Source organism: Amphibalanus amphitrite, unplaced genomic scaffold (assembly GCF_019059575.1).
Source record: "Amphibalanus amphitrite isolate SeventyFive unplaced genomic scaffold, NRLGWU_Aamphi_draft 000446F_arrow, whole genome shotgun sequence".
NCBI lineage: Eukaryota > Metazoa > Arthropoda > Thecostraca > Balanomorpha > Balanidae > Amphibalanus > Amphibalanus amphitrite.
In genome coordinates this window covers 241447-268999 of record NW_024881940.1, presented here as the reverse complement: position 1 = coordinate 268999, position 27553 = coordinate 241447, and the positions used below count along the sequence as shown (strand labels likewise).

Below are 27553 nucleotides of genomic sequence, written 5' to 3'. Positions count from 1 at the left end.
GAAAAAGTGAAAATAATCGTAAATAAATGGGTCGTTTCTGAGAAAGAACACAGAATATAAAAGGGGGTCCAAAAGGGGGTCACCTTCTTTTTGCGTCAAAGGAGGGGCCATGGCCCATTGCCCCCCTCCCCCTGTATCCACCCTTGGTTCGGAGAGGTAATCCCGTCCCCCGCCGGTTTCTACGCCGACGCCTGTACCGATATGTCAGTGATTGCGAAAAGACGGAAGAGACAAGACAAGAGACGGTCCCACCGACTATCCGATCGGTATCGGGTCAAATCTGGAGTTCCTGCTGCACTGAACGTAAAATGGTTGGATGGAACCGAAAATTGAAAATTAATAATTATCTTAACGCCAGCAACGTTGATTGATGACGAGAATCTGATTAACGATGGCTATAGAATCTGAATAGCGAATTGATTGAAAATGGGCTCCAAAATAAATTTGAAAGGGGGAAATTCCCCTTTCCCTCCCTAGCCGTTCAGACACGATTTGAAAGGGGGAGCGGAATTTTCGAAGGGGGGAAATTCCCCTCTTCCCCCCCTTTAAAAGTAACCCTGGGTATATTTGACATTTCAGGGAACAGGGAAGGACACGAGGCATGACACAGGGCAGGGTACAGGGGGCATAGTTCGGAGACAAGGGAAGAGAAAAGGGTACATGACAGATAGCACGTGCACGGAACAGGATATGACATATTCCAGGGCGAGGCAGTGACCCGGGACACGCTTCATGTTTTAGCTGTCGCCACTCTAAAAGCTAACAGTGCAACTACGAAGGTTACTGAATGAATAGCGTCAACATTATAGTGACCACTCAGGACGTGGAAATGACTATGGTATTTGGGGTTCATGTAAGTAGAAGTGCTGTGACGTCATCTTTTGTGTTACAGATATGGGTGAAGCTAGATCCCCTTTGCTGGCAACGACCATACCATGCTGAAAATACCAGTTCCCGTCCGATCACTGAAGTCAAGCAGCATCGGGCCCGGTTAGTACTTGGATGGGTGACCGCCTGGGAACACCGGGTGTCGTTGTCATTTTCGCTTCATCAATCGGGGCCTGATTGTACATATGCATGCATGTATGAATTGGCATCAAAAGCCTTCCACATAAGGAGTGGCGATTACGGCTTTTCGTGACGATTGATGTGATTGTTTGATGATTGATGAGATGTGATGATATGATTGTTTAGGACAACGTAACAGCAATGCCGACAACAGTCAACAGTCAACACGTAAACCATTACATTTGCTCAGGGCATGGCAATGGCGTTAGCAGATGTTTATGAACATAAGTAGGCATACCTTTTTATACACAATGTGGGTACTGGGGTATACCCTGGAGTCTAGGAGCAACGATAAACGGAAGTACAAATGGTACAAATGTACTATTTGCGACACTGTGCTATATGTGCTTCTGTATATAAGGCACTGGCAGTGTTGGTGCCGAACTGTCGCTGTTACACTACATATATACATTTCCACTTTGAAATCTTACTTCCTCACATATCTGCAATTAAAAAGGGTTGGAGCGCGAACGCAACCTACCCCGCTAACAAAAATTGTACTCCCGAGTTATCCACATTTGGGATAATCGCAGGGGTCAACCCAACCGAAGTGCAATGGAAGGGCCTCGCCCTGGGGGAACCGCCTTCATGATCACGGTATCCCCTGAGCCAGGTAAGTATGAGTTCCGCCGGCGATTTTTCCGTATATATCCCATAGTGACTAAGGAGTACGTTCTTCCAACTAGAAGTTCATAGGATAGCCTAAAGCTGACACAAAACGTTAAGGGCGCATGCTGCTTTACAAAAATTTGATGGTTCTGAACCCCTTGTCAGCATTGTTCACCTTAAGATTCAGAAAAACGTTACGGCACATTTTCTAAAAACTCAGCATAGAATTTGGTGCAGTACAAAACTGCCCTCTATGAGCTGTATATTAAGTTATAGTTCAGAGAGTAATCTATGGACCGATAGACCAATGACCTGCTGGTCTATCATGGTCAATCATTACCTACTACAATACAAGTCTACCAGTGCAGTTCATTAATCATTAAACTACCCAGAATATTACAAATGTTAACTTATTTGAAGATCGTAACATGAACATGACTCAAGTACCTAATGACTGCCATAGCATAGAGTGACATAGCGAGCTCTAGCGGGCTACACCACCGCCATCTACATATAAGCCGTTGGTAGTAGGTATATCGATAACAGTGGGCTAGCGGGCTACACCACCGCCACCTATCGGATGTTGGAGAAGTTTGCCGCCTCTCCAGCTATATCATACTTCATGAGTGACTGAGAATGCCTAAACTTCTCATTTGAGATCAATTGAGACCACAGGCTAAGGTGATCGTTGACTTGCTCCGGCAGTTAGCATTTCACGGGTTTGTTTGAGAGCTCTTCCTACACCCACCTTCCCACCCACTTTGATCCAGTTTTTCCCTACTGTCCCACTCCTTGAACCCTCACTGCTCACACCCGCATTCCGTTTGCCCCATCATGGGGAAGCGGCGCCGTCAGCGCCCGCTTTCTGACTCCTTTACCGATTCCGATTCTGACTCCCCTCCAACCTCTACTCCTGCTCCTGACCTCGCTCCCGCCTCCATGGATACCGACTCCCACCCAATCGTCACCCCTCCCTCCTCTGCCCGCCCCTCGACTGATCTACCCGGTACCGACCCTCGCTCGTCCACTGACCACGTCTCTGACCTTCGCTCGACCTCTGACCCCGCCCGGCACTCTGACCCTCGCTCGTCTACCGACCTCGCCCGGAGCCATGACCCTCGCCCGTCCACCGACCACTCCCGGAGCTCTGACCCGCGCACGAACTTAGACAACGCACCTGCCTGTGATTCGGTTGATCGCGCTCCGCTCGAGCCTTACTTGCCTCTCCACGGTTCTTTTCTGGTTATTAAGCCCTGCGACGACGACGTTTCTTTCCGGAAGATGAACGTTTTTTGGCCTAGGAAGCAGATCGCTGCTATCACTGGTTCCATGGATCTGGCTATCGAGGCTCCGGCAAACGGCACTCTGATCGTAAAAACAAACTCCCGAAAAGAAACCAAACCGCTTCTGAAGACCACGACTTTCTGCGGCAAGAAGGTGACAGTCTCGCTCCACCAAAGCCGAAACTCTTCCAAGGGCACGATTTTTGCTCCGGAACTCCGTCATATGTCTGAGGATGAGATTCTGTCTGAGCTGAGGGGTGATGGTGTAACACACATCCGCCGCCTGACCACCTTCCGCGATGGGCAACGGCGAGACACTAGTCTGCTAGTTCTCACCTTTGACACGACGACTCTGCCTGAGAAGATCATGATCGGCTGGGTTAGGAAGGACGTACGAGTGTTCATTCCCAACCCCCTCCGCTGCTTTAAGTGTCAGCGTTTCGGTCACGGTAGTTCTACTTGCCGCCAGTCCGCCAGATGCCAGAAGTGTGGAGAAGCTCCACACGAGGGCTCAGCATGCTCCACTACAGTCAAATGTCTGAGCTGTGACAGCACAGATCACTCTGTCTCGTCCTCACAGTGCCCTGTCTGGCAGAAGGAAAAACGCATCTGTGAAGTGAAAGCCAAAACCGCCTGTTCCTATCCCGACGCACGACGCCGGGTAGAAGCAGAGAACGCCACTCCGACTCCGGGCAAATCCTATGCAAAAGCCGCCAGCACCCAAACTGTCTCATGCAGCACTCAGACCGAGCTGATCGCCGCGCTCCCTCCCCTGGAGCTTCTCAAGCCCCTCGCTCCCAAACCGGCCGCATCCACAAGCACGACCCAAACCACTGAGGCTATCGAGATCGATGAGCCAGTGCCCTCGCCTGACTCTCAGCCAGCTTTCTCTCCTGAGATCGCCCAGAAAACGAAACCGACCCCAGGAACAAGCCGTACTACTGATTGGACCAGAGTACAGGGGCGCAGCGGTGCCCATCCCCAAGCCTCCTCTCCTCGCACAGGGGATCGCCAACCACGTCCACCAATTCGCGTCTCGATGGGTAGGAACCGCGCGTCGAGCTGGGCCTCGCCCAGCCGTGGAAACTTCTCTCGTCGACAACCATGAATACGCACACCATGCTACAATGGAACTGTCGAGGCCTGCTTTCTAAGTGGGCCGAACTAAAAAACTTTTTCTCTGTATTAACACCTGTACTCATTGCTCTCCAGGAAACTTGGTTTTTACCAACTGATCAGTACAATTTCAATTTATCAAACTACACTTTATATAGACACGACGAGCTTTACGGACAGCGCCGCCACGGTGGTGTGGCGCTATACGTACAGAATGATTACACACATAGCGAACTCGATATACACACAGATCTACAAGCCGTTGCATGTACCATGTATATCAACGGTAGAGACATAGATGTATGTAGTATTTATATTCCTCCGGATTTCGATAATTCCGAACTTCTTCGACAGCTCAACCATCTCGTTCAGCAATTCCGACATCCATTTCTTCTTCTGGGTGATTTTAATGCCCACAGCCCAGCTTGGTGGGATGAACAGTTGTTAGACGGTAGAGGCAAAATAATCGAAGACTTTATTGACGTCCATAGGCTAGTTACCCTTAATCTTAACCAGCCGACACATTTCAATTTATCTCACAACACAGAGTCAGCCATTGACTTATCACTCTGTTCTCCGTGTCTCGCCCCTTGGTTTCTTTGGAGCGTTGATAGTGACATCCATGACAGTGATCATTACCCGATTTCTCTTAAATTTAGTTTTTCAGTTACCGGAATACAATCATTTGTTCCTCGTTGGAACCTTAACAAAGCCGACTGGGTGAAGTTCACCCAACTTTGTGAGGCTCAAATGCAGGATCGTTCTGCAAATCCAGAAGACGGAATATCTCACATTACAGAAACAATTATTTCAGCAGCCAAACAGAGCATTCCAATGACAAAAGCTTGTAAAAAAGGCAAAGCAGTACCATGGTGGTCACCGGTTGTGCAGCAGGCCATCGCTAAGCGAAAGCGAGCCTTTCGTACATATTTAAGACTCCGAACGGATCAGGCCTTAATCTCACGAAATCAGGCGCGCGCAAACGCCAAGCGTATTATCAAGATCGCTAAGCGTGAGTCATGGCAACATTTTCTCTCTTCATTTACTTGTAGTACACCACTCAGTAAGATATGGGACTTGATCCGTAGAATGACTGGGAAGCAGACAAGTGCAACTTTCCCAGTTCTCCGTCTTCCAACGGGTCGTGTAGTTAGTGAACCAAAGGAAGTTGTCAACTCATTAGCATCACAAATTTCACACACTAGCTCCGACGCAAGATACTCTCCAGATTTTGTGGCTGCAGCACGTCGACGTTTTCAGGTTGATCATGCATCTTTTCACTCTAACAATGACGAAAGTTATAATGCTCCTTTCACTCTCCAAGAACTCAACAATGCCATAAGTACCTCCGGGAACACCTCAGTCGGCCCGGACAAATTACATTACGCCTTCTTTCGCAATCTTTCAGAGCGTTCGAGACTTTTGGTTCTCAAAACGTTCAATTCACTTTTTGCCAATCATTTATTTCCTGAAGAATGGAAGACAAATACAGTAGCAGCGTTATTAAAACCAGGGAAAACGACACACAATCCTACCAGCTACCGACCTATAGCCATGACAAGTTGCTTAGGAAAACTTTTGGAGCGCATTGTTTCTAAGCGTCTCTCGTTCATTCTCGAGCAGCAGGACATGCTTTCAAGATTTCAATGTGGCTTCCGAAACAATCATAGTACAATAGATCATTTAATTCGACTTGAAAGCGATATTCGACTAGGTTACAAAAAGAAACAACACACTACAGCTATATTCCTAGACATTAAAAGTGCATACGATATGGTCTACAAGCCAGCCTTGATTTGGAAACTCAAGAAACTTGGAATTAAAGGAAATCTGGGCTATTACTTACTCAATTTCCTCACTGGTTCCAGACGTTTTCGAGTTCGGCGTCGTTCGATTTTTTCCGACTTCTTTGAAACTGAAAACGGTCTTCCGCAGGGAAGCTGTCTTTCTCCTCTGCTTTTTAACGTTATGATTGATGACTTATTCCATGATATTCCTTCTGGAGTTAAGTTTTCTTTATTTGCGGATGATAGTGCCATATGGTGCACTACACCCGATTATGACGTAGGCATTCAAAGATTACAAGCTGCACTCGAAAATCTTGAAAGATGGTCTGATAAATACGGATTAGAATTTTCTCCAGAGAAATCTGCATTGATGATATTTTCGAAGCATGTTTCTCTTCGACCTTCACGCCTTCCAACTTTGAAAAACATAGATATTCCACTGGTACCTCACTTTAAGTTCTTAGGAGTCGTCCTTGACCCACGGTTGAATATGCACAAACACATAAAACACATACGAACAAAGTGCCAAAGAAGACTTAATTTATTCCGGTGTCTGCTTAGTACACCAGCTGGCGCAGATCGACTTACTTTATTACGTCTTTACAAAGCACTTGTTCTTCCAGTGATAGAATATGGTTGTGCGATGTACGCTGGCGGTAGCCAGGCAGCTCTGCAAAAGCTAGAGGTTGTGCAAAATAATTTTCTTAGGCTGGCATTAGGCGCCCTTAAAACCTCTCCAATACATTCTCTTCAAGTAGAAGCAAACATACTTCCCTTACACATTAGACGCATCGATCTTACCTTACGATATTATGCGAAGATTAAACAGTTTCCGGAGCATGCAGCATTCGCAGCTTTAGATGTGCTCCCTCGACTACATTTTAATTATCTCGGACGATGCGAAAAACGAACAGGCCTTACGATAGCATCTAGAGTTCGAAAATATGAAGAAGAATTGGGTTACAACATGCCTGCTGTTCTTCCACTAGCTCGTCTTGGGTTCGCACCATGGTTATTCCATCATCTCGCTATTTCTTTGCTTTTCACAACATCCAAAAAGTCTCTCTCGCCTGAAGAGGTCCAACAAACGTTTTTGAAATATCAGACACAAAATGCAACATATCGTTTCATATACACAGATGGGTCGAAAGCTAACGACCTCACCGGTATAGGCATTTTCTCTCCAGATTTCATTAGGATGCGGAAGAGGCTCATCAATAACACGTCAATATATTCTGCTGAATTATATGCAATCTTAGTCGCACTCCAGCTGATCAAACAGTATCGTGTCCAGAGAGCTTGCATTTGTTCCGACTCGAAGTCCGCTATTCAAAGCCTTCAGAATTTGAACACCTCACAACATACACACATAAGTATAGCCCAAATTCACCAGCACCTTTCGGAGATAGGTACCAAAGTACAGTTTTTATGGATACCTGGTCATGCTGGCATAATGGGAAACACCATGGCTGATCATTATGCCAAGAAAGCCTTGGAACTTCCACACATTTCTCAAGCACACTTCGATATTGATTCTATTCGCACTTCCATCAAATCTCGCTGCACTCATCTTTGGCAACTCAATTGGAATACCAACGGACCAGGCTCACATCTTTATCGAATCAAACCGAAGATCGGATGCTGGTCATCTTCTACTAGACATTCCAGAAAAGAAGAAAAGGCGCTAGCTAGACTTCGCATCGGCCATACTTACCATACTCACTCATTCATTTTTGACCGTCGGCCACGGCCCGCCTGTCCCCGTTGCAGAGTGCCACTTAGTATTGAGCATATCCTCTTGCACTGCCACAAATATGATAATGAAAGGAACATTCTGCATCAATATTGTAGGCAGAATGCACTGCAACTTACGGTACCGGTTTTATTAGGAAATGATTATGAAGACCTCTTACATCTCTTATTTTCATATCTTACCGCAACAAATCTCATAAATCGTTTATAACATTAACATACTACAACACAACACACTAGACTTCACAATATATTAACCATGCTACGTATATAAATATATCGTTGATCAACACAAACGGTGCGCAATGGTCCGCAAGGTCCGAAGCACCTATCCAACAAAAGAAAAAGAAAGACAATTGAGACGAGCCTCGAAAGATCGCAATATGGCGGAAAGCAGGGCATAGGGCACTGAGCAGGACACGAGGTATGCACTGCATAGGTCAGGGTTCAGAGCTGGGCACAGCAGTTGACAGTTCAGGCCAGGGAACAGGGAAGGACGCGAGGCATGACACAGGGCAGGGTATAGGGGGCATAGTTCGGAGAACAGGGCAGAGAACAGGGCACATGACAGATAGCACGTGCACGGAACAGGATATGACATATTCCAGGGCGAGGCAGTGGCCCGGGACACGCTTCATGTTTTAGCTGTGGCCACTCTTAAAGCTAACAGTGCAACTACGACGGTTACTGAATGAATAACGTCAACATTATAGTGACCTCTCAGGACGTGAAAATGACTGGTATTTGGGGTTCAGGTGAGTAGAAGTGCTGTGACGTCATCTTTTGTGTTACACATGTGGGTGGTGAAGTTGGACCCCGATTGTTGGCAACGACCATACCATGCTGAAAATACCAGTTCCCGTCCGATCACTGAAGTCAAGCAGCATCGGGCCCGGTTAGTACTTGGATGGGTGACCGCCTGGGAACACCGGGTGTCGTTGTCATTTTCGCTTTGTCAGTGAGGGCTGTGATGAATAAGATGATCGTCTATATTTTCCACTGAATGCATTTTTCGTTATGGCCTTCGCGGAGCAGTCTGGAAACATCTTCATATTTGTTTGGACTCAACATCTTCTCTTCATGCTTCGCAAGCTTCTTCTCCGTAGTGAAAGACTCTTGGGACTGAAGTCATCGCCAAAGAGTCTAAGACGTTAGCGCACCATTGTTTCACATTGCGGAGATCGCGTTGTCGTCAAACGGCAGTGATGTGACCTGCCCTGAAAATGCAGTTTGTCTCGATATTTGACCTGAGTCAGGTCCCACTGTGTTGTGCCGCTTTCCAGCTGTCTTGTGCAGTCGTTTTGATATGGTCACTGAAGCAATAAGACAAAAAAGCGTCAACAGTCAACACGTATACCATTACATTTGCTCAGGGCATGGCAATTGCGTTTTGATACATCAGGCTGCAGGCATGACATACCTATACGTGCATAGACGATCCCGCAAGCTTGATTAGGATCTTCTGCCCAAGTCGTTCTAAATTGTGCTGCCCAGGGAGACACCGGTTGGTCACGTGACTCGGAAACAAAAATCAGCTGATAGAGTGGCGGAATCGCCGTAATCAAACACGAATAATTCCGGACGATAGAGCGGCAGTATATGAGTTTTCTTCACGATAGGCAAACATTGCAATGTTTTATCATTTTATGATCAAGAAACGTTCATAAACCATATATTTCTTCGATGATTACTGCCGCAACCGACGCGCTCATATCGTAGCCAGCGCATAAAGCTGTGCTTTGCGATATTAAATGTAAAGAAAAACATTCTATATCTTGCTTCAACCTTCTACTTACGCTTTTATATATTACGACAGCGACACCATACGGCCTCACCGTTCCGTGCTTCTATCCTCAGGATACTGAAATTCTTCTCCTGGCCACGCCGCAACCCCCCTCCGGGCTGGACAGGCAACTTTATCTCATGCGGGCTGTTCCCTTGGAGCGGCACCGCTGCTCCCGAGGGAGCGTACCCCGTAGCCGGGTGCAGTGAGTGCCTTGGGGCTGGGTGGCCTGTCCTCTGGACGGGCTCAGCCCCGGCGACTCACTAGGGTGCCTGCCCAGACCAATGTCTCCCCCTATATCCTATTATCCTCCCGGCTCTGAAATGGTCGCATTGGACCGAAAGGGCCTAACCCAACAAAACAAAAACAAAAACATACGGCCTATCGACGCTATGCAACTCCATGGAGTGTCCGGCCGCACTCTTCCGAGTGTGCCGAGATCAGAGGCGGACCATCCGCGGCACGTCCAGCTGCACTGCCCGGTCGCTGGGAGGGCGACACCTAGCGCCGCTCTGGCCGCTCGCTTCCGCGCACAACTAAGCTACCTGGCTACGCCTGTGGGAGGGGAGGAGCAAAACCAACAACAGTCTGATGAGCCAATGGAGTCTGCGAGCCGCGCCAATCAGCGCCCTTCCGCGCGCAGACGGGAGCTAGAGCTATTCATCTCCTTTCCTGTTTTCGCTGGTCCGCCAGTCACCAGCACCGTTCCGTACTCTCGATCGTAGCCATTCAGCCGTGTTGTCCTATACAACAACAGTCAGCAGCCTCGGATCGCGCCAGTCGGCCGCCAGAGAATCTATATTATTTATTTGCCGTACAGCATTGCAAGCGTTACAGTGTTTGCAGCCGGGTGTAATCAGTAGTTGACACATTTATGTTTTGTATCACAAAATTTAAAAATTCATTGAAATATATTCACTTTAATTTGCATACAGCTTTTGATTCTTGACGCAGATTGTTAGCCCTTGCTACATCAAACAGCCAACATCCATATTTCTATTTCCAGAGCTGCAGTGCTGGACACCGAAAGTACATTATGTTCTAATAATTCAATCCAAAGGCAGGGGCGTAGGCAGGGGGGGCCACTGGGCCATGGCCCCCCCCTTGGGCGCCGAAGGCGCCCTTTGCGATTGGAGGGCGCCGAAGGCGCCCTCCAATCGCAAATGCAATTGTGATATAATCGAATCGAAAAACAATCGCGACTGGAGGGCGCCCTCCAATCGCGAATGTGTTTACAGGGAAAATACGGATGGAGGGCGCCCTCGGAGGACGCCCATTCCAAATACGGTTGGAGGGCTCCCTCGGGCGCCCTCCAACCACATTTGTAGGCTGTAGCTCTCTAAGCGTAACGGTGGTCGCCTATGTAAGCCGCTGTCCTGTAAATAAGCGCCCTCTCACCCGAAGGCGCCCTCCTGTAGGTCGCCACCCTGCTACACATTGCCGCCCTTCTGCTGATCGGCGTCCTCATAATTATTGGCGCTCTCCTACCTATTGAGCCCTCATGTGAAATTTTGAAGGCCGCCTTTCTCCCTTTTGGCACCCTCTTGTTCAGTGCCGCCCTCCAACCTATTGGTTCCCTAGTCCTTCCTGTTGAATGTTAATCGGGGCCCTTCTCCTATTGGCGCCCTCGTGTAGATCGCCGCCCTCCTAACCACTGGCACCCTCCTGTTGATCACCGCCCTCCTATCCACTGGCACCTTCCTGTTGACCAGCGCCCTCCGCACAGACGCCCTCCTGTTCGTGTCATCCTCTTGAGCAAAGGCGCCCTCCTCACCATTGCCACCCCCATTTTAATCGTCACCCTTCCGCTCATTGGCGACTTCCAATTGATGACCGCCCTCCCACCTATTGGCGACCTCTTGTTGATCGCCACCCTCCTATTGGTGCTCTCCTGTTCCTCGCCACCCTCTTACCTGGTGGCGCCCTCCTGTTGATTGTTGATCGGCGCCCTCCTACCTATTGGTGCCCTCCTGTTGATCGCTGCCCTTCTATCCATTGGCGCCCTCCTGCTGCTCGCCAACTTCCTACCTATCGGTGCCCTACTGTCGAAACTCGGGATGTTGATCGGGGCTCTTCTACCTATTAGTGCCCTCCTGTGGATCGCAGCCCTTCTACCTATTGGCAACATCCGTTGATCGCTGCCCTCCTATCATTTATTTACTCCTTTGGCATGTTTTTCAACTTAGTCGTTCTATTGCACATAGTTGATGTCTTGCCTGTGAAAACTGCCACAAATGAACGTGCATTCAGCACAATGAATGAAGTATCTATACCTACCAAAACTATCTACGCTCTACGATGCATAAAACACGTCTTTGGTCTTAACGGATTGATCCTACTTTACGTGCATCATGGCATCTATATGGATTACGATTAAGTATTGTCAACAGGTTCGGGCGCAACAGCAGGCATCTGAAGTTTCGGTGATTGAAACTGGTTATGTGGGTACACTGTATGCATCTGTGAGAAGGCTATGAAGGCTGGTCTGAGGTAATTTGGATGATGTTTACGCATCTCGCGCTCTGGTATCAATCCGATACGGTGATCTGGTGCGTAGATATGCCACCGCCAATAAACTTTTATACATCGACACCCATGAGCCAAGCTTTCTGTATAGTTTGTGTGGCAGCGGCCCGACCAAACCTTAGGTATTTTTTACACCTTCAAATTTGGTAAAAGAGCGAGAGGAGCTTTGAACAGTGATCGTATAAAAGGCGTGCCTAAAAAGCGGAGGAAAAGGTTGTTTTCAAAAATTTCGCGCGCCTTCGGCGCAGCATTTCAAGGACACTTGACCTTTTGTGACCTGGAGTATAATGAATACACACGATGCAAAATCAATGCAGCACGACCTATACGAGGTTACGCAAAAAAAAAAACTGGTGGCATGGTAAAAAACGCCTCCCAACCCCCCAACCCCCACTGAGCGATTTTTTATCTCGCGACCGTATGGCGCCCTCCTTGGGTGAGGTGGCGCCCTCCAAACCCTTGGCCCCCCCCCTTCGCGATTTTCTAAATACGCCGCTGTCCAAAGGCACATAGATTTCACGACAAACTTCTAGGTTCCAGAGCAAGTATTTTCTCGCCAGAAGCGCGCGATTTAATGCAGCTGGCGCGCTCACAATAACTAATATCGCGCTCGCCAAAACCTGCCGGTTACAGCCACTCACACCTTACTTCCAACCTCCGTCCCATTTATCATTTATTAGCATATCGAGACAGAATGAGACTACGACATAATCGTCAAATTACATAACACAAATTGCGGGACGTCATCGGAGAGCCCGTTAAAATACCAACCCCAATCTCGGCCAACACGTTGGGACGGGGCGGGGGGGGGGCGGGAAGGGCTTGAAGCTGGAAGACGTATCGGCGTATCCTTCATAGACACGGGTGTTTCGCAACGCTGGAGCGTCGAGCCGAATTCGTCTCAATCGCCGCACTAACACAGCAGCGCTGCGTAGCGCGCTGCAGTACGCTGCCGTGAAACAGGGCCCAGGAGTCGGATGGTCTCGGCGGCGGCGGCAGCGGTGACGGCGCTTGTCACCGTGGAGCCCTTGAACGACGCCGTCAGCTCGAGCACCGGCGACTAGTGACCTGTAACAGAGCGAGTCGCGTCTCGTCACGTCGTCACCTTTCAGTCGCGACGGCCGTTATATAAACAGTTACTGAGAACATCACGTACCAGCCACGGCGACCGTCACATTACAGTCACGGTGATCGTCACACAGCAGTCACGGCGACCGTCACAGGTCACGACGGTCATCAAATACCAGCCACGGCGAGTATGACTCATAGTCACAACGTCTTCTGTCGCACACTCAGTCATAATTACAGTACATTAGCCTGTGCATAAACATCTCATCCAAGAAGTCCAAGCCCGATTATTACCCGCGTGGGGCTGCGGTTTGGTGGCGTGCGGCGACCGGCCCGACGGTTCAACGCCGGTGCTTACAGCGGGTCGATCCTGACCAGTTCAACTGGCAGCTCACCGACACGGACTGGACACCTGTGTTAAAGCAGCAGAGACCTACGGAGAAGTGGGAGGAATTTCGCAGGATTTTCCTATCACAACTCGACACAGTGGCCCAGGCGTCCACAACTCGACACAGTGGTGACCAAGGCGCAGCTGCGCCCCCCCCCCCCCCCCCCGGTTCACACAATTACTGACCTGGAGATAATGTGATGGTTTCTGGACAATGTGGCTTGATACTGGCCACCACACTCTACAACTTCCTGCCAGGTGACGTCCTTCAGCTGGATCGAACCGCTGTCTTCAGAACCGCCGACAGCAACGAGCCTGTTGAAAGATAACATGCTCAGAACTAAAAAACCACAAAGCATACAATGGAAACGACTAAGCTGGCCACAGGCACGGTACACAACGGCGGTCTTTTATGCTAAGAAAGTTCCATCGCCACAAAAGATTGCAAATGGCTATGTTATAAAAAAAACTCAGATATCACATATCTAGTCTGATAATGGATACCTGGCCGCACGTCATGTGGATGGCAGCATGGCTTGAGCTGTGTGCTTTGGCATTTCCATGGTGAGATTGGACCCCATGCATGGCGCTGGTGTTTCGTCTGCACGTGCATGTCTGCATCTACTGATCTGGGGTGGTCCAGTTTCCAAGATCTCTTGAGCGTGCTGGGCTACTAAGTTAATAGGTATATTACACTACGCATTCGCGATGGTCCACAGTGATAAAATTGTGGTAAATGGATTTTCTCCTCAGTCCTCTTCTTTTATTCCAACCCTTATTTCTCACTGCCGTTTGGCTGAGGCACCTTGAGGCTTGATGCAGAACGAGAATGCCCATGTCGTGTGGCACACCTTTGATGAGCGTCTGTCCCAGCCAGCATCTGTTAGCAGTGGCTAGGTGGCTGTGCATAAGCAGACCCCTTTGTCAAGCTGACTTGGCTCAGAAACTAGCAGGAGGTTGAGTGTGCATTCTACGATGGGTAGCTGCTCATCTATGTGGCTCTGTGACACAGGATCAGCCTGAGAGAGAAGAAAGCCAGTCAAGGCAGTAATGGGATGTTGTCAGACTGGCAAAATAGTAAGTACTATGCCACAAGTTAAAAATCAATTTAAAGTTTTGTTGGGTTGCCTTTCAAGTTTTGGCCCAAAAAGACTACAAAGTTGGAGGAATGATAGGAATTAGGGGGAGCTATTGGTATGGGCAAACACCCTGGTACAAGTCATTGGGGCTGAGCCCATCCAGTGAACAGGGCACCCTGTCCCTAACACTGCACCTGGCTCCGTGTATGCTCCTAGGGGAGCTTCCCACATGGGATGAAAGTGTCCGCCCAGCCCAGAACAGGGGGTTGAGGCATAGAGAAGGATTTCTGGTATTCATATAGCAGGCATCTCACATGCTGCCACCCATTTGTGAAGTCGCTAGACTCTCCAGTTCTTGAGACATTTACACAAAATTCGCTTTTAAATCTAATCAAATACCCACCTAGTCTAACAGAACAAAACATTATCTAACCTGACCTAACCTTACCTACTAAACTACAACCTACGGTTTATGGTAAAGCTGGCGTCACCGTCAGTTGGTAGGGTGTAGGGCAGGGGTCGGCAAATGGTGGGGCATGCCCCCCTTTGGGGGTAATGGAGCCCTTTCGGTGGGGGTAATGAGGGATTCTGAGAAAGCCTATCTTTTTAGAGTTTGTAGCTCCAGTGATGGAGCCATCGTGACTGTTGCATCCCAGGGTTCAAAGATTAGCCCAGGCCAAAGGCACAGCACACATTGATTAGATACCAATTTTCATGTACATACCTGCTCGCCTCACCATCTCACCCCTCCGTACAGTCGTACAAAAGCAGCTGCACCGTCGCCCGTCTGTTGGCGTTTCAACAGCCGCTAACGTAAGGAGGAGGAGTCGATCGGACCCCCGCGGCCTCTCGGACTCTGAAATGGAGCTGTGCCCATAAAAAAGACGAGCGTGCTACCCGTGACAATAGGAAGCCGCTGCTGCCCATTTTTAGGGTCCTTGGTCATTCCGTCTCATTCAAGAGGGCAATGACAAGTGTCGAGAAAATCGGGACCCGCTATAACTTCTTGAAGTGAGATTTTATGGCTCAAGATGATCTCCAGAAAAAGCTCATAAGCCAACGGTCATTATGGGTCCAGAGGCCACTTTCACCAACAGAAAAATAGCCGCCTGCCGGAATTTTTTGCCTAAAGATCGTTTCACATATGGAGCGTAAACGGTAAAGCCAGGGCCTCGGCTAACATGTTAACTACTGGGGCAAATGCCCCAGTAGAGTCGAGGAATGCCCCAGTAGTGGTCAGGCTTTGCCCAACCTCCACAAAATGAGAATATATCAATATTAACCTTCCAGGCGGTGGGGGGGGGGTCATTTTTTGCCCCCCTTTAGTTTTTTCAATATATCTCGAGAACCGCTGCGCCGATCGTCACCGAACTTTCAGTACCCTCCCGGGAGCAGCTAGCGCACTTGGTGACCAAAAATTTTTCCAAAGGTTATGATAGGTTGGCCGCTAATGACGTCAGAGTGACGTCATTTTTGCCATTTTCGACCGAAAAAAGGTTTCGCGGGAAGAGCTGTCAGGCCTACAGCTTTAGAGATACAGAAAAATATTTCAGACATAAAAGGTGTGGAATTAAAAGGGCTACAAAACTGTTCTTTCGGTTTTTCGAATTTTGTGGATTTTGACCCCCCCCAAAAATATATTTTTTTCAATATAATAGCCAAAAAATCCAAAAAGTTTTTTGAATTTCGAAAAAAAACGGAAAACTTGTCATAGTCCCTACCGCCTTCCATCTACATACCAAATTTGAGATCGATACCTCTTTTTTTGGCCAAGTTATAGCGAAAAAACTGTTCAAAATTGATGACGTCAAATTTTCAAACTCAATTTTTCGCAATTCTAGACCTCGTAGCGCAAAACAAAGACCACCATTAGACTCCCCGTGCCGAGTTGCATCGAATTGATACCCATTTTATGCAAAAATATCAACTTTGAAATTTGACATTTTTTGACCTGACCTTGACCTGACCTCCACCAGAAAGTGACCTAAACCGTACCTGATTGTCTTATAAACAACACCATTGAGTTGGAAATGAAAAACTGGCCATAAAACATGCATCACATAACCTTAGTAAAGTTGGGCTCATGTGGTGACCCTTGGTGACCTTTGGTGATCTGACCTGTGACCTGACCTGGTATGACCAGTGACCTCTAATAGCAACATATGTACTAGACAACTGACGCCTTATCGCTGATTTTCGACAAAATGCGTTTTACTCGGTGTTTAGCGCTTTCCCTAGAAGCCCCGTGAACGGTGAAACATTTTATCTTTGACCTGACCTGTGACGTCATCGGTGACCCCGAGGTCAATGAAATTTGATTTTCCTCGACAAATTTGACAGGGCTATCGAACGCCGTTTGAATTTTCCGGATCCGTCCAGTAGTTTCGGAGATTCGGGGGGGGGGGCAAAAAAATGCCCCCCCCCCCCCACCGCGCGGAAGGTGGCTGGGAGGCCCACCGCCTGCCGGGTTAACGTACATTCTTTCATTCGGGAGCGGTTGAAGACGTTTGTGGCAAGAAATCAGGGGCGGCGGAAGAGGAGTGCGCGGTGTGCACTTGCAGCTGCATCCTCAATTTCCATCCAAAAGGCAAAAACATAGACGTGCATTGGCAAACATATCTTTTTGCACCCCATAATCCATCTTCCATCTTCATTCGAAAGAGCGTCAAAAATAATGACGAAATTACTTCGGCCACTTTTTTGGTCAGGTCAAAGGTCAGGACGGTCATGGTGAAGGCCAAATTTCGCCGATTTTCAGGCCGAATATGGACAGTTTACAGGATGCCGACGCATAACTCGGGAACCAATTAGAGCTACAGCACCGCGGAAAAGCGCATTTGATAGCCATATTAGCATGCTTTCTGGTTATTTCTCTTAGATTTGACCTAACGTCAACGGTTTTGCCTGCAAGGGGCAAAAACTACCAAAATAGACGTTTTTTTCGGGAACAGTTTTTCTGCAATAACTTTTTACTCATGACCGGAAATTGTCATGTTGCATATCAGTGGATCTGCATCGTCGAGACAAACACAACTAAGGCATTTTCATTGCTCTAGCATGCCTCTTTCAAAAGTTATTCGCGAAAAACTGTTAGATACCATTCGTGAACTGAGATGACCTCAGGGGCATAAAGAAGGGTCACGGATGCTACTTTCATGTTCAGGGTGTCAAAGTCACGTACGGCCCTCCAGAAAAAGAGTGGTTGGTTAGCCTGTGTGCTTTTGGTGTAATAACTTTGAATGACAGAGACACTCCTGTAAAATGACTCAATAGAAATGAGAAGAGGGTTCTTGCACACTCTTCGGCAATGGTTTTCAACAGCCATTAGACGTATTCATCAATGCAGATACTCAAGATAGGTTATTGTGATGTTGGCAACCAACCACTAGGTACCTGGAGGGCCGTACAGTGTTTTATAGTGTTTAAAATAACTTTCGTCCAAAAGAGGTGGTTTTGAATTTTCTCCCATGGACTTATAAAAGAGGTCGCAAAATTGAGCTGACCTTAGGTCACCGATATGAAAATTCCGAGATATAAATTTTGTACATGCTGTTGCTCTTATCATTCGCTGAAAGTTTCAAAGTGATCGGTCACTCGGTGTAGCTACGGCATACATTGAAACATTTTATGAGGTGAGGTCACTTGAATTGACCTGGTGACCTGATCTTGAATGACCTTGGTCTGACATTTTTACAACACGTGTAGAATTGATGGATGATGGAGCGCAGCCGTTTTTTAGATATCCGCAAAAAACCGCAGGAAAAACCGCAGGTGTTCAAATACCCCCCCCCCCCCCAGCAGGGCGCCAACACGCTTCGCCGATTTGCCCCAGTAGTCAAAATTCCTTAGCCGAGGCCCTGGGTAAAGCCCTATCCGCTTACGAGCCCATCGCGTTTCCGCTCCGTATGTGAAGCGGTCTTGAGGCAAAAATTCCGGCAGGCGGTTATTTTTCTTTTGGTAAAACTGGTTTCAGGTCATGATATTTTCCGGGCTGGTAAAAAAAAATGTTGGTCTCGAGGGTACAATTTGGTCGTGATCCAATGCCTTTTACGTGAGCTTTTAACGAAAAACCACCCGCCGCCCCTATACGTACAACGGTTAAATGGGATATACGCATAGGCGGCGGAACGTGGAGGGCACCGGGGCACCGTGCCCCCTTTGATTTTTGCATTTTAACATTAGCCTTATGGCGTTGCATGGAAAGAATGGGACCAAAAGTCGGCAGTGCCCCCCCCTCCCCCTTAAAGGGACGGTATCATCGAAAAAAAATCAATGTATGGAGCTGATTTTTTTACTAGCATTCCTTATTTTTCTGAATCAGAAAAACATAGTTTGAGGACCGAACTCGGTGAAAAATATTTTTTCATGAGCGAGTCATTTTCATGAGCGAACCACCACTACAAGCATGGCCGCCACTTTGGAAACCTGCGAAATTACTACAGAACTGGCGCAGATAATACATTATTGACGCTACGCTTACGCGGCCGCTCTATTGAGTTGTCGTTAGGGAAAGGCAGCATTAGGTATTGCCCAGAAGATATCACGTGACAAGCTGAAGGAATTCCTTCAAGCTGAAGGAATTCCTTTATTGAGCCGCTAGAATCCGAAGGAAACAGCGGAAATTGCCTACGACTATTTAATGAATTTAACGGTGATGAATAAGTGCGAAAAACGTTTTGGCTTTAAGTTTATAAAATTTGATGAAATGACCAGGGTACAAGTTTTATTACTGGCGGTCAATTCAAAACGGCGCAAACATTTAAACAGTGAAGATAGTGAAGCACGATTCAAAGTGTAGTACACCTTTCGTTGTATTTGATGCATTGGAAATGCACAAATACCCAAAGAGTTCCAGGACGGTATGGAATTTCAGTAAACTTGGTTGTGTCAGCAATGGGGTCTGGTAGGTGGGGGTAATGGCCCTGCCTGGCGCCCAAAAAGGGGGCACGGCCCCGAATGACCTGCCGACCACTGGTGTAGGGTATAGGTTAGTATGTTAATAGCCAATAGGTAAGGTTAGGTAAGGTTAGATTGTTTTTAAATTTCAGCTTCCTTTTATCTACACATTTACTGGCTAGCGCTGAAGGTGACTCCAGCTTTATTGACACCCCGTCAAGTTCGTCACCAGGGTGGTGTTTCACCGGTGATAGCAGCACGCTGCTATTCTGCTGACGTCACACTTGTGGTTGTGTTGGAGCAATGTGTTATGTGAGTGGGGCTTGTTGATGTCTCCATGGAAACCTAATTTGACACATGAAATAGCAGCGTGCTGCTATCACTATCACCAGTGAAACACCACCCGGGCCAAACTCGCACCACGCTACACTAAATCTGCGCTGCACGAAGCCAAATCCGCAACGCACCAAACCTACACCAGCTGAACAGCCCCACGAGCCACAATGACAACATCTCGTCGAAATTGCCATGCTTCATCAACTAGCCGTTGGGGTAGAGCATACTTGGTAGGATAATTACCACAACTACAAGACAAATCAATCAAAACATCAACTACCTTTGGCCTTGGCCTAGTTACCTTTTACCTATTTTGATTTGAATCTCAACTGAACCACAGAATTCAGAAAAGGATCTAAAACACAAAATCACCCAGCCTGACAGGCAAAATCTCAGGGAAAAAAATAAGTTTTAAAAAGAAGGTACCAAACCAACACCTACCTTCCATTATTTATAGTCACAGTACCTTCCATCTTTACCTAACAAAATCAAATCAAATAACAGACCCCAATAGAGTTCAGTGTAACAGACAAATACAAATTAAAACAAAGGTGTTCTCCATCAGCAAACGAAATGCCGTTCAACCAATCAAATGCAAAGACATGCGTCTGCTAGCGACAGAGGTATATTAGCAGCATTTACAGTACAGTGGACAAAGCACAACTGAGGGTGGTCTGCGGTTTTCAATACCGAAATTCGTAAATTTCCCAAGTTCATCTTGTTTTATGACTCATATCAAAAGATAGAGAATTATTTTATGTTAATTATTAAGCTTGAACTAGACACCGACATTGTCTTGTTTTTTAGTAATATTCCATTAATTGTCATAGTGCTACCTTCAGCAGAATGGAAGATCATTCATTCTAGACCAAAAAATACACCTTACATCTTCGAAACTGCAATGAGATATGCGGACTTTTAAAGAAAATTGAATTCTCATTTTGATATAGACGTTTTAAGAGCATATACCTAACAAGTTTACCAAATACAGATGTTTTTGCTCAGGAGTAATCGGTTCCAAAAAATATAAGTTCGAGATTCATAAATACATTTCTAAAATTTCCCAAGATCATAGCGCTTCAACATTTTGATAGGTAGTAGCGTTAACAATTTTGTAATTTTTGGTGAATGTTTTAGACACCGACATAGTCTAGTTTTAGAAAAATATTACATTTAGTGGAACAGGGTGACCAAGGACACCAATGGCGGTGGTGCATTCAACATCAACTAAATGCAGTTTGAGTTTCCAATGCTTAAAAAGCAACAAAACTGACATAATCTGAAAGAAAATTTAATTTTGATATTTATTGACCATGATTGAAGCCCCACATCACTGAAATTACTCGACAATTCAGGGTAGAGCATTGGCAGGTCCGGTAGGCTGAACAGCTCAGAACCATGATAATTTCGAAATTGAATGAAAGAATGTCGGCCTTTGATATTACTTTTTGTCCTTCAATTTTAATTTTTGATTGTGAAAAATTAATTTTGTCCATGAGCAAGCTTTGCGTTTTAAGATATATAATTTTTAAATGGCGGAGATAGCCAACAATTTATTTTCGTTAATGCTTCACAGGTTCATACATGACGTGCTCTGTGATCATAAATCAAAAATATATATACAAATCGTAAAACTCATCGAAATTTGTTGCTTAGTTCTCTTTTTTAGACTTAAAAGGTCAGCTGAAAATAGTGGTCAAAATACCTTAGTGTTGTAATTTCGAACCGGTTTTACCTAGTTCTCTATATACCGTGGTGCTGCCGAGTACAGTCCAGCGCAGAAAAAAAGGTGCGGTTTCAATTGTGGTAACGCCTTGCTTCTAGCTTAGAAACGATTTGCCAGACTACAATGAAATTTGGGATGTAGCTTGCATGTGTCGCCATCATTGCAGCTTCAAGTTTATCTTTTGGCCAACTCTTGGATCACTCCGTATGTAAGAATTGTCAGTCAAAGCCAACTGTTGAGATTAGTCAAACCGCACATTTCTTAAACGGTGGTCTGTACCCATTTGTAGAGCAAAGAGTAATCCTATCGGGTGACACCGAACCTAATTTCAAGATAACCAACACTTGTTGGTGGGACCACGGCCCTCACCGGGATGTCCAACTTCCAAGTCAACTATGTTGCGGATTTGCTTTATGTGACTTGCGGAGCTGTCGGTTCATGCTTTCGAGACCTTCTGTGCTTGCTGCCTAGCGTCTTTGTCCCCATCAACACATCTAATGTTCAACTGAGACGCAAGCCGTCCCCCGGCCATTCCGTCCCGGCGGTGGCCGGCCGACACTATACATATATGGCCTTGGCCGGCCGACTACCACTACCTCCACACAGGGTATATAGAACAACGGGTACACCAACGACGCGGAAAGCGCCCATTTTACCTGGATGAGTTACATGGTAGGTGATATATTTTTTGAATATGGAAAAAATAGAGTATTCTATTCTGACGAGAAAAGCCAAATTCATAAAGCAGTTATTTTTAAATTATATGTACCAGAAATAACATACTGACCATAGTTTAAAACTTAGTTTAAAGTTAGTTGAAAAACGTATAGTTGATACTAAGATGGAAGGAATCAATGGAAGGCGGAAATGGCGCAGCTGTTTCATTCTTAAAATGTGTTCGCAAGCAGGATTTACGTGATGCTAGCGACATCTATTAATGTAATCGGGGACGCTGATTGGCTGACCGAGTCCGTGAGCAGTATCTTTAATGTACGCCAGTACAGGGTTGAGGCAATGTGCGCATGCGCAGGAACTTGTGCTCTCATGAAGGGGCTTTTGGTACATCGGGCAGCGCCCAATGCTTTTTGGACCTGTTATGACCTCCGCATCGAAAAACGCTAGATAAAAAGGTTGTAGAGGAAGCTTGATGCTACCTTTCCCCACAATAATATTGGCACTTTATCTTTTAGCTTACGTGTGAGGCTCGCTTGAAAAAGGTCGATTTAACATGGAAACCCTATGGGGTAGTAGTTTTTGAGCGCCCATTTGGCCTAATGCTACCAACTGTTACTGGCTACCCCTGACCTCCACAGGCGCCACTGTCGGCGGCCCGCCACAGCGCGCAGGGGCGACGCCAGGGACGGTGTAGGGGAGGTCAGTATATTTGAACGGTGTGGAAGGGGATGGTGTAGTGCTAAATTACGTTGATTTTGCAGCTATAATACATTCCAAAACATGATTCATAGACAAGGAAGTCTTAGGACCAACTTCGTGGCCGTCCTAACTCCTAGCCAGAATGAATATCTCGGTGAACTGTTTCGTAAGCTGTGGTTTAAGCTACACCCGCTAGATGGGGTAAAACGAGGGGGCCTTAATTTTTGGAGAGATATGGTGGTTACTGGGTGGACAAATGAAAAATTCTTTTAGTTACTTAACTTGTCGAAAGAGGTCAACCTAATTTGCCTCATGACAGCGCACTTCTTGCATAGGACAACATACCTTTAGCTGCACTGGCCATAATGGAGCTAAAACTAACGATGAGGATCTAACCAGTGCGTGGTATAGGCTGAAAATTCGCCCCCAGAACCATCTCTGGTTTCCTTTCAAAACGTACAAATCTTTCGCCTTTTACTAAAGATTTCCGTGGAGGGGAACACTCGAATGAGTATTCGCCGAATTTCTTACGGCCACCACAATGGTGGCCTACTTTCAACATGATGTGTGGAGAGATTACGAATGATACAATCTGGATCGTTATATTACCTACTTGAGGTAAGTCTGTTTCGTCAAGTTATCCCGCGAGTTGATGGGGGGGGGCGTTAAAAACGCCCCCACTTTTTTCGCCGCGCTATGGCATAAAAACGGCGCGCCAAAATTTGGGAAGCTGTAGGGAATTATTGATTGAAGTTTATTGTGACATAGTTTCAAAAAAAAATCGGCGGGATTATTTTGAGATATCAAAGTTTTTGTGATGTCATGATTTCTGAGTTTTCGACCAAAGAAATCATAAAATCACAGAATAAAAATACAGACATGCCGTGAACGCCATTAGACTGCCATTACCATGAGCAATCAAATGGCTATCTTCGATTTTTGATTATCGTTCCACATTTTTCAAAATCTTGAACTGAATCTTGGCAATTTCTCGTGACTACTTCACGATCATGACACATGGATTTCAAATTGAACTTTTTGAACCAAACACGTAGGCACATATATGACAAAATGAATGTCACCACCGCGTTCTACGCCCAAAATTACCAATAAAACATGTGTCACAGGCTGCGAATATTAGTTCTGATTTTCGGGGATATTAGCCTACCCGGTTGACCTGAACTTGACCTTGACCTATGCTTGACTGACACCTACCTGGATCACATGGATCTGACACTCTTGTAGGCCTTCGGTATATGATTGCTTGTGCACCGTTTTGACAGAGTTTATGACGAGAGACGCCCATTGCGAGGTTTTGCTAAAGTAGCATTGCGAGGTCCATGCTACTGAAAGCCCGATTTCAGGTGTTTGACCTGACCTTGACCCGACCTGTGATCTCAAAATTCAACTTTAAAGTACTCATCTGAAGCATCTCGTCGCGTTCTTTCGTTTGCCGCCTCGTGCGTTTCGCTGCGCCTATTGGTTCTCGAGTTATCGGCTGGGGGCGTTTAACGCCTCCCCCCCCCCCCCCAGCAAACGGCGGATGGCGAAATACCCCAGCAACTGCCGAGTTATCATACGCAGGCACTTGTGTACCCGTACCTAGTCACGTAGCCGCCGGTAGCTGACGTAACTGAGGTAGATACGATTATTATATGTCTTTGCCTCACGGGTGACTCATAAATGATGCCGAGTGTTTCCACTTTCCTCTCCCTACGTTATATTACATTTATTTTACAATATATTTGTACCTACCTGTGATCAAACATAACTTTAACAAGATCGGAAAACTCAACATATATATATATATATATATATATATATATATATATATATATATATATATATATATATATATATATATATATATATATATATATATATACCTATACAACTTCACGAAAAGGTTTATATGACGAAGGAAACATAAAAGATACTTTTTAAAAGGCTGAAGCTCTGCTTGAGGCTCATAATGAATAATAATAATATAAGAATAACCAGTAACCTCATAATAGCCGTTTGCACGACGGGCTATCCGGCGAATGCACCTCATTGAACCTGATTTGACCAAATCTGCACCTAATCTCTTTTACAGCAAATATCTTCATTTTATGAATTTATTTCAGTGTTTTAATCGATGATGCTCTCTGATAATACGACAAAGCAGGCATATAAGCAATTAGCGTAACCCTAGCTGATAGCTACTAAGAGACACACTGAACCTGATTTGACCAAATCTGCAACTGTCTGGACCAGATGTGCACCAAATGTGTACCAGATGGCCGTCGTGAAAACGGCTAATATTAATCAGAAATAGGAGCCAAAAAGTTATATACAAAATGATCGAATATTTCGCTCTTGGAGCTTCGTCAGCGATCGTCGCTGATGAAGCTCCAGGAGCGAAATATTCTATCATTTTATATATAACTTTTTGGCTCCTATTTCTGATTTATATTATGAGGTTACGGGTTATTCTTATATTATTATGAAACATAAAAGAAGATTATAAACAGATGTGTCCGAGGGTAAGTAGGCACACTTATTTATATATACTGTGGGTAAGTACTGGGTAATACCCTGGGGTCTAGGAGCAACGATAAATGAAAGTACAAGTGGTACTATTAGCGACATTGCTATGCGCTGCTGTATATGAGGCAATGGTGTTTAGGTTCCGAACGCCCACTGGATTCACAATTAAATTAAATTTTACTTTAACAGTAAAACGCCTTTGGGCGAAGAACGAGCGAGCGAGATAGTGAGCCCTGCACGTGTGGAAAGGCGAGATGGTACTTCCAACGGGCTTGCGCAAAGCACCCTTCTAACCGGTCGCTAGCGGTGTACCAAATTTGAACGCAATCGGCCCAGCCGTTCCTGAGATCTGGAAGCGGCATTCTGCACGTGCGCACGTGCAAACGGGGTCCAAACTGACTTGCACGGCACCCTACTAACTGGTCCCCAACCGTGTACCAAATTTGAGCGCAATCGGCCCAGCCGTTCTCGAGATCTGGAAGCGCCCCCTGCACGTGCGCACGTGCACGCACGTGCAGTAGCACCCTAACCGCAACACATGGGAATACATTGCCTGGTGGGTGCCTACCTGTATGCCAAGTTTCAGCGAAATCGCCCCAGTAATTACCGAGTTATTAAAATGGGAACAAATTTGACACCTCTCATTGTTGTATTTTGCACGTGCACTGGGGGTGACCCACATGCATCGGGAGTACCCTATTTTTGGTAGAAGGGATGCTGCTACCCTACAAAAATCACCGCAAGTCAATCGCCCAAGAGGCTGCTGAGATATGAGCCTCTCAAAATCACTACTTTTGCAAAACAGCTTGAACACCCTTGACTTTTCACGTGGCACGTGCCACGACGGTCACTGAGGTGTATCAAAAGTAGTCAATTACGGGGTAGAAGGAATGGGGCTACCCAGCAAAAAAGACCGCAGGCCAATCGGTCCAGTGGTTGCTGAGATATAAGCCTCTCAAAAGCGTTACAGGCCGGGCCGGGCCGGGCCGCTCATACTGAGATTTTTCCGTTATATTGAAAAGACTCGCTTCGCTCGCTGCGCTCGCTCGCTCGTAATTACCTCACCTCCCAACCAATTGAAATGAAAAAAGTAGGAGCGCGAACGCAACCTACCCCACTATAGTTCGTTTTTTTTTCAAAAGGACTGCTCCAAGTACGTTTTTCGTAAAAGCACGCGTTTTAGCGAGCAAAACGAGCAAAAACCACTGAACTCTAATATATACTGGAAGGAGCATTGGTGACTTGTTTTTGTCTATCGATTTCCGCCATGTTGTGTATACCAGAAATATAAATTGCATGTACGGTAGCAGAGGTGCAGTTTAGTGAGAGGTACACTACTCAAAAATGCTGCTGCTTCATGCTTGCAGTTTGATTGCAGTGATCAACTTTTCAAGACTTTGGTATACACAACATGGCGGAAATCGTTAGACATTCTGGCCCATATACGGCCAAGGCGAGTGCCTCCCCCTGGCAAAAACTGAACCTGAGAAACTCGAACGCCGCCTTATTTTAACATGTGAAGTATTCCCAATAATTTCCATACGTGCATTTTGGAACCAGGTATGAGAACAGTGGTGACGTCATGCTGTCGAACTTGTATTGCTATGTAACGTATAACTATCATGGACGAAACCGCTTACTCGATTATAACCTCGGCAACAGTGAAAAACGAAGTTTTTCCCAAATTCGTCGAAACTTTGTCCCATCGTACGGACATTGGGTGCCTGCTGCCACCAGTGACGTCATCATAGTATGCTAATTTTTCAAGACACAATTTCCGGGTACTTACCGTGCACAATTTGAAATCGAATATTTTTTCGGTAAGAAATTATTGGCCAGACGCTGAAGCTGCCAAAACTCATGTGAGAGCTTCGATAAGGAACTTGGAGCCAGCGTCCTTTTGAAAAAAAAAACGAACTATAACAAAAATTGCACTCCCGAGTTATCCACATTTGGAATAATCGCAGGGGTCAACCCAACCCAAAACTTAAGAATGGGCCATGCTTAAGTTTTGGTGGCTTGGGAATACAAGTAAATGTGTGTATGAATAGCATGATAAAAGCCTATACCTACCTTACGATAACCTGATGTTCAATGATTGCAAAGCCCGGGTGGAGGATAACCTGATGTTAAATGATTGCAAAGCCCAGGGTGGGTGACGGCACGTGATCGCCTGAGGCGGTGGGGGGTAAACATATTTTCGTCATTTAATGCTCAATGCAATCGCTGCGGC

The 27553-nt window shown here is 46.3% G+C and overlaps 4 non-coding genes across 4 annotated transcripts; 3 read left to right on the top strand and 1 right to left on the bottom strand.

Moving 5' to 3' along the window:
* The first annotated feature begins 920 nt into the window (after window positions 1–920).
* LOC122391633 lies at window positions 921–1039 on the top strand. Its single transcript, XR_006258389.1, has one exon. It is a non-coding gene; the product is annotated as a 5S ribosomal RNA (ribosomal RNA).
* A 483-nt stretch (window positions 1040–1522) lies between these two features.
* On the bottom strand, window positions 1523–1689 carry LOC122391627. Its single transcript, XR_006258383.1, has one exon. It is a non-coding gene; the product is annotated as a U1 spliceosomal RNA (small nuclear RNA).
* A 6751-nt stretch (window positions 1690–8440) lies between these two features.
* LOC122391626 lies at window positions 8441–8559 on the top strand. The gene has a single exon (XR_006258382.1). It is a non-coding gene; the product is annotated as a 5S ribosomal RNA (ribosomal RNA).
* A 14665-nt stretch (window positions 8560–23224) lies between these two features.
* On the top strand, window positions 23225–23342 carry LOC122391632. Its single transcript, XR_006258388.1, has one exon. It is a non-coding gene; the product is annotated as a U5 spliceosomal RNA (small nuclear RNA).
* Window positions 23343–27553: the final 4211 nt, after the last annotated feature.